The 7,690-nt window shown below is 44.9% G+C and overlaps 1 pseudogene; it reads left to right on the forward strand.

The window, feature by feature from the left end:
- Positions 1-1,099: 1,099 nt before the first annotated feature.
- Positions 1,100-1,489, forward strand: LOC107516384 (annotated as a pseudogene).
- Positions 1,490-7,690: the final 6,201 nt, after the last annotated feature.

Genomic DNA, 7,690 nt, shown 5'->3' on the forward strand with positions numbered 1-7,690 from the left:
GAGGTTTTGTTTGTTTGTCTTGTTCATGCATTGCTTTCAGTTTTATATTTCATATATGAGTAGAATCATATAATTCTTGACTTTTTCTGTCTGACTTATGTCATGTAGCGTGATATTCTCATGTTGTTGCAAATAGCAGCATTTCATCTTTTCTTGTGGCTGAGTAGTATTTCATTGTACATATTTATACAACATCTTTGTTATCCAATCATCTATCAAAGAACACTTGGGTTGTTTCCATGTCTTGGCCACTATGAACAATGCTGCAACAAACATGGGGGTACATATATCTTTACAAATAAAAGTTTTCAAATTTTTCAAGTAGATACCCAGAAAAGGGATTGCTGGGTTATATGATAATTCTATTCTTAGTTTTTGGAAGTAGATGTTCCTCATGATTTTGAAGACGCATCCTATCTTATGTTTTATTTGGCAGCAGAGGATACAAGCGATCCTCTGATTTCAGCTTTATAAAATCATGGCTAAGTTTGCAGAGCAATTATTATGACAGCTACTGTTTTCTGAACATCTTTGAAGCCCAGCTCATGTCCTAATGAACTGAGATTCCTAAGTCCTTCAGCAATCTTGAACCAGAGATCCTCTAAATCCCCTTTAGCCTGTCCCTGGAATGTCTCTGGGCTTCAAACTTTCAAGCTGTCTCACAGCCATGCTGTCTCACAGCAGTGCTTTTTCATAATTGAGCTGTTTGCATTGAATAAAGTCTCTCTCCTCACCACACCCAAATTGGAGTCTCCTGTTGGTGTAGAAATGGCAACGATGACCTTCAGTATATAAGAAGTCTGACCTGTTCTGTCTGGAGAAAGGCATTCTGCTGAGCGAACAGCAAGGCAGGGCAAATGAGGTAGGCTCTATAAAAACAAAGAGGCTGCTGTGGCTTCATAGAGTACTAACAGATGAGGGTGAAAGAAGGAGATAAAATAGGTGAGTTAAAGGAAGGAGCATAGGGAAGTAGGTACCTCCTGCTGGGTTCCCAGCTGTGCCGCTTCTATTTGCTTCACCAGGAAAGTACCTTACACACAGGACATCAAGGCTAGACTGAGTAAGAAAAACAGGTTCCCCCCACCCCCGCTCCTAAACCATGACATATTAATTATATAGAAATACTACTTTGGGAAACAGTCTTCAGGAAAGACTTGATGAGCTCATACAGTCTCAACAGATCACCCCTCAACTTGCCCTTCAAGTTCTACTTCAGTTTGATAAACCTATAAATTCAGAGACATTGGCTCAGAGGATAAGGAACAGAGTTAATTTTGGGGCTCTCTAAATACGTACAGACTCTGTGATAATGTGTGGTTTTTTGTATTGAATAATGTTGAATTCAGAGAAGTCACAGACTTATTAAAGTGGATAAAGTGAACATTGTAGCCTGTGATGGTAAAAATACTGGCGCCAATACTACAGAATGAATAGAAAAATCACTTTTTTATGCCATCCTCTGTTGGTATTCATTGCTTTTTAAAGAGAAGCATAGAAGAGACCTTTTTTTTAATTTATTCTAGCATTGCAGAGATGACTACAGTAGAAAGAAGCTTATAACTCTATAGCCTCTTACCTTTATGATACAGTATGAAGAAACAGAACTTTTTAAAATAACAAATCAAACATTGATACCTATGTAATAACATTCTTTAATAAACTTATTTTAAAAATAAAAATAAATTTAAAAAGAGGGCATATATTTTATATATATATATATATATATATATATATATATATATATATATATCATGCATGGACCTTGTTGGCTTTGAAAGACTTTGGTTTTTGGTCAGTTTGAGAGAGAAGCCATTTAAGGATTTTAAACAGGGGAGGGACTGACTTGAGATTTAAGGAACCAATCTGGTTGCCATATTGAGAATAGTGAAGGACTTGGGGCAAGGGCATAAGCAGGAAGACCATACAGAATATGTGTGTTCATTGAGATTTGCACAAAATTCCCAAATAACAGACCTCAATAACATAGACATTCCTCTCTCTAACCTAAACCAAGTCCAGAGATAAGCAAAGCAAGACTGGTATTTCAAATTCCATTTTCCTTCTATCTTGCTTCCCTGCCATCCTCATGGTTCCAGGTGCTTTGGCTCCAGCCTATGCATCTCTATTCTAGGTATGAGAAAAAGATGATGAAGGACACATTCTATTCACTTAAACATATTTCATGCAAGCTATATATGACACTTTTATATATTTCTTATTGGCCAGAACTCCAGAAGAGGTCAAAGAATGCAGATCTGTATTCTAAGTGGATATGTGCCTTCTCATTCAAATTAAAAAGAGTATATATTCTATTACTAAGGAAAAGAGGAACATGAATATTGCATAGTCACTAGCCATATTTACTTTGGGAGGCTACTGCACAAATCCAGGCAAGAGATGATAAAGGCTTAACTAGGATAGGGACAAGAAAGGGTGGATTATGAGGTGGTCAAATTTTAGAAATATTTTGAAGATAGAACTGATAGGCTTTGCTGATGGTTTACGTACTAGAGTGAGTGACAGAGAAGAGATAAAGAAACCTTCAAGGCCATATTAGTTTCCTATGGCTATATAAAAAATTACTGTAAACTAGTGGCTTAATAAAATATAAATTTATTATTTGTGGTTATGCAACTTGGAAGTCTGACATAGGTCTTTCCAGACTAAAATCAAGGTGTCAGCAGAACCGTGTTCCTTCTGGAGACTCTAGGAGAGAATTTTTTCCTTGCCTTACTCAGCTTTGAGAGATCTCCCACATTCCTTAGCTTGTAGCTACATCACTCTGACCTCTGCTTCTTGTCATCACATCTGCTTTTCTGGCTTTGAACCTCCTGGCTCCCTCCTAAAGGACCTTTTGACTACATCAGAACACTTGGATAATCCAGGATAATCTCCTCATCTGAAGACCCTGAATTTGACATACCTGAAAGAACCCTTTTTACCATAATAGGTAACATGTTCACTAGTTCCAACAATTAAGATGTAGGCCTCTTTGGAAGGCATTATTCTTCTTTCACAGAAGCGTTGGCTGAATAACCAGGAGACTAGACTTTCCAGTTAGTGAGATGGAGGAGAAGGTTTGTGGGGAGGGGGCAAGAGTCAAGCATTTGGTTTTTATTGCTGATTTGAGATGCCCTACTACCTCCAAGAGGAGGTGCTGAGCTGGCTAATGAGTAGTTAAAGCTGAAATCCAGGGATCTGAGCAGAACGTGTAAGTTGGGATGTCAGCAGTGCTTGAGTAGGATGTGCAACCTCAAAACCAGCTCTGATTATATGATGTGTGGGAAGAAAGGAAGAGACATGTAAACTGAGCGCTGCACACCAATACTAGGAAGATGAGGATAAACTAGCAAATGAGACTGAGAAGGAGCTTCTGGTGGCAAAAGGATGCAGAAAGTGTTTGTTGTTCTCTTAAGAGCTTCATTCAGGACAGTGAGAAGAGGGAACTCCTCTCTGGCTTTTGCCGCCAACCCCTGCTCAGGAAGAAATACCATTGGTTGAGACAGAAGGAAAAGACCAGGGAGGCAGCTAGGAGATCTGGTCAATCGGGATAAGTAAGGACAATGTTGTATGGTTCTTGCATATTGGTAGTGATGCAACCTGTGTCCTTATGTAGTTGTGTAGCTCATAGCAGTCTCATAAAGCTGCCAATATGTTTTTCCAAGGTAGTAATCTTTGAAATGGAGGCCTCAGCAATCAAAAGCTTAAACGTCAGGCACTTAAGCTGTGGAATGTTTTAGGACCAGTTCCTGTCTTTCAGAGACCAGTACATTCTTTCACTAGCACCAGGGCCCACCCTACCCTACAAAATGTTTTTTTATTCTATTGGATGCTTGCAGACCTTCCCTGAAACAATAGTTATCAACCTCAGCTGAGTAGCTTTGAAATATGCTTATATTTGGGAACTGCCCTAGAAATTATAAATTTAATTGATTGAGATGAGGTCTGGGTGTGGCAAGTTTTAAAAGCCTTTTCTAATGCGCATCCACAAAGAAAAACCCTGCACTACAGCAAACAGCAAACTCTTAATTAACCACCATCCTGACAAGAGGTTGTTTTACTATTTTGTACTACGAGTGACTAGAGGTCTCTATGTTCTTACTTCTCACTAAGTGCCACGCGGGAGAACAAGAGCTCTCAAAGCTGCTAATGGGAGTGGAAAATGGTGTAACCACTTTCGAAACAGTTTGAGTACTTCTTATAAAGTGAAATATACCATTAACCAACCACATGACAGAAATTCTCCTAGATGTATCTACTTAAAGAAAATGAAAAGACAATGCCACAAGAAGATTTCTAAACAGATGTTCCCTAGCTTTATTTCTAATACCACAAAACTGGAAAAACCTACATTTCCATCAGCAGGCAAGTGATGAACAGATGGATGTCCACCCATACAATGGGAACTGCTCAGCAGTAAAAAGGGACACTGAAACATCAGTGAATCTCGAAGACTAATGTTAAGGTAAAAAAAAAAAAATCAGACACAGAAGACTATATACAAGTACAATTCCACTCCTATTCATTTCCAGAACAGGCAAAGTTGATCCTGGGGCCAGGGTCACATGGGATCACCTAGGAAGGGAAATGAAAACTTACAAGAGGTTCTAACTATTTTATAGTGAAATGTAGGCAGAGGGCAAACAGGTGAGTTTTTTCAAAATCTATCCTCCATGGGTTACTGGGCTTGGGAAGAACACAGATCCACATATCAGAGATCTTCTCTCCACTTCAACAGGCAGGTGGAACTATATGAGTGCCCTGCCGTGTGTGCCTGAGTGAACATTTCTAGCAGGGTGGGCGAACGGTTTCACCTGTGTCGTATAATGTGGGCACACTGCACATGCACTTTCATCAGAGTACAAAGCAGCATGTGTGCCTCAAAAGACTTTTGGATGGTATCGACGTCTGGTAGAGCGTGTGAGTGTGTCTAACATGTTCCCCAGATACATCTGTCAACATTGGCTTGGGCTTAGGTGCGAAGGCTGTGTTTCCAAAAGGAGAAGAATCCTCTCAGTCACATTAAGATCGTTTTCCGGAGGCAGATGATCGCTGGACCCCTGGAGGCAAACACTTCTTATGCAACCGTCGCGGCCAGGCGGCGTGCCTCTGAAACCAATGCCACTTCTGCATCCGTCCGGGCTTCAGTGGAGAATCTAAATTTCAGCATAGTCAAAGTAAGAAAAAGAAATCCACCTGATCAGATCTCCCCACCACCACGCAGACACCTGAGCCCAGCCAGACCATGAGGACGGAGCTTCATGCGTTGCCTCCCTACCACCACCAGGGGGCGCGCAGCCTGTTCAGCCCAGCATTCAGGTCAGGGAACCCAGAGAGCCTCCTGTCCTCAGGAGATGTCTGACATGCAAGGTATTGGGGGCCGAGGGAGGCCCAGTCTACCTGAAGCACAGCTCGGGCCAGGGCCCAGATGGCTCAGGAGGGCACCTGACTGTGACGTCCCTCTGATGTTTTCCTCGGAAGTGAGTCGAAAACCTTTGGATGGCTCCCAGGTCACCTGGGACTTCATCCTTTCTCTCTTTGCTTCACGTTCGAACTTTCTGCGGACTGTGAGAAAGGGTATGAGAGGTGACCCCCATTTCCAGCGGCCCGCCCTTACTTTAGAGGACTCCAGATAAGTCAGCAGTGGACCCAGAGCCTTTCCAGCACCCAGCAGCCACCAGCTGATTCTCTGGCTCCTTCCTCCCTCCCCCACACCCCTTCTCATGGGATGTCTGAAGAGAATGGACCCAAAGGTCCACATCAGGGGGTCGGCCTCGGGGAACGCCTCGCATCCTGTACTGTCCCTTCATCAATGCAGATTGTTTCCTAAGAGCCATGACGATAGCATTTCAGACTGAGAGGATCGTCTGGACAGGGCAATGATTTGAACACGTTGGCATCTGCCCTGGTCCTCTGGAGACATTCTTCAGCCCGAGGCCCACAGATCCCATGGCTTCCAAGTACCCTTTGTTCGAAACAAGGGTGTTCATTCTTCTCCACGACTGAACCTTGTGAGAACTAAGGAGAAAAGGGCCAGGGCGTCCCTCCATTGGCAGCATCATGGCCTTCTCATTTCTCTCTTTCTTGCTCCCCTGTTCCAGAATGCACGACCCTGTCCCTCTCCGGCTCTCAAGAAGACGACTTCTCAGGAAGACTTGAACACATCCTTTTGGAGACCGTCTCATTTTCCAAACACAGGATGACAGGGATGGACATGGTCCCAGCAAATACTGAGGCACCAGGCCCGCCGCTCCATGGCAAAGGGCACTCAGATGACTTCAAGAGTTTTTGCTGGCCAGCTCTGTGACAGGATGGAAAATGGTCCCATCCAATCCAAACGACGTTTCAGTGTGTCCAGAAATCTGTCGGCACGGGAAGGCCGGACTAGGGTTTGGCGTCTCCAAACCTGCCGTGGTCTGTGCCTTTGACACAAACAAACCTAGTAGGGATACGTGACTTAACACCCTCACCCACACATCAGGGGCAGAGTCTTCTGCTCCAACATCAGTCATCTGCATGCAGTGCTCAGCCCGGGCAGCTTGCTGTGTCACTGTCCCCAAAGGCTGAGCCCCTTCAGGCACATGTCCTTCTCCCCCTTATGCCCTTTGGCTCTGACCCACACCGGCCTCATGTCTGAGGCTCTGAGTAGGCTTTTCTTTGTTGCTTTGTTTCCTTGCTTGCTCACTTGTTCGCTTCCTTGCTTCCTTGCTGGTGTCTTGTGTCTTGCTCTCCTCTCCAAATCCATGTGGGAGCAAAATCATAACGGCCCTGTCCCTTGCAGTCTGACATGGTTCCCTTCTCTTGACAGGGATGGCGACTGCTCGAAAGCAGCAGTCACCAAAGGTATGGGTGAGTTTAGGAGCTGCTAAGTGGCAGAGGCCAGAGTTCCAGGAGGAACACGGCTCAGAAATTCCCAGGACTGTCCCGTGACCTCTCATCTCCAACCCAAACCCCAGTGGCTGGATCGGCCACTGGCCCAGTGGTTGATGGTATTTGGGCCAAAGAATGCAGATGCAAACATGATTAGGACAGCCAAGGAGATCACTGCAGGGCAGTGGAGGCTGGCCTGCCAGCAGGCCACCAGCAAATGGCTGAGCCCCTGGCAGAGTACATGGAAGATATCATGAGCCTTGGTTCTCCTGGTGACTGCAGGAGCACAGGGGCCTGTGGAGAGTGGAAAGCCAGTTGTCCTGGTCTGGCCTCGGCTGACGCTTGGGAGGACATGGTGAGACACCCTCATGGCTGCTCCGAAAGAAGCCTGGTTTTGGTAGAGCCCTAGCTGGATGCGGCAGTCCTGACCTGCCATGTGCAGTTCAGGACACACAAATGGCACATTCACAGTGAAATGAGGCTGTAGTCCAGGTTCTTCTCACTACCTATCCACCAGCGTGGCGATAGGGATGAAGTAACCACATCTCAGAGAAGGCCCCACACAAGAGCTGGCCTTCTTTTGTAGAACACCCAGGCGCCAGGCCTGCGAAGGCTCTGGAACTGGGAGGTCTGGCAGTCACCGCCCTGCCCTACACAGAGAACCAGCACCTGCGTGAACCCCTAAAGACTTACGGGGCAGCAGGCAGAAGTGCTGCCTCCCTCACGCTGCCTTGAGCATCCTGGCCCCCCGATATTCATGCTCTCACCCCAGGCCTCTCACCCAATCAGAAAGTGAACACAAGCCACCTTTTCCTGCCCA

Source organism: Rousettus aegyptiacus, unplaced genomic scaffold (genome assembly GCF_014176215.1).
Source record: "Rousettus aegyptiacus isolate mRouAeg1 unplaced genomic scaffold, mRouAeg1.p scaffold_m13_p_12, whole genome shotgun sequence".
Taxonomy (NCBI): domain Eukaryota; kingdom Metazoa; phylum Chordata; class Mammalia; order Chiroptera; family Pteropodidae; genus Rousettus; species Rousettus aegyptiacus.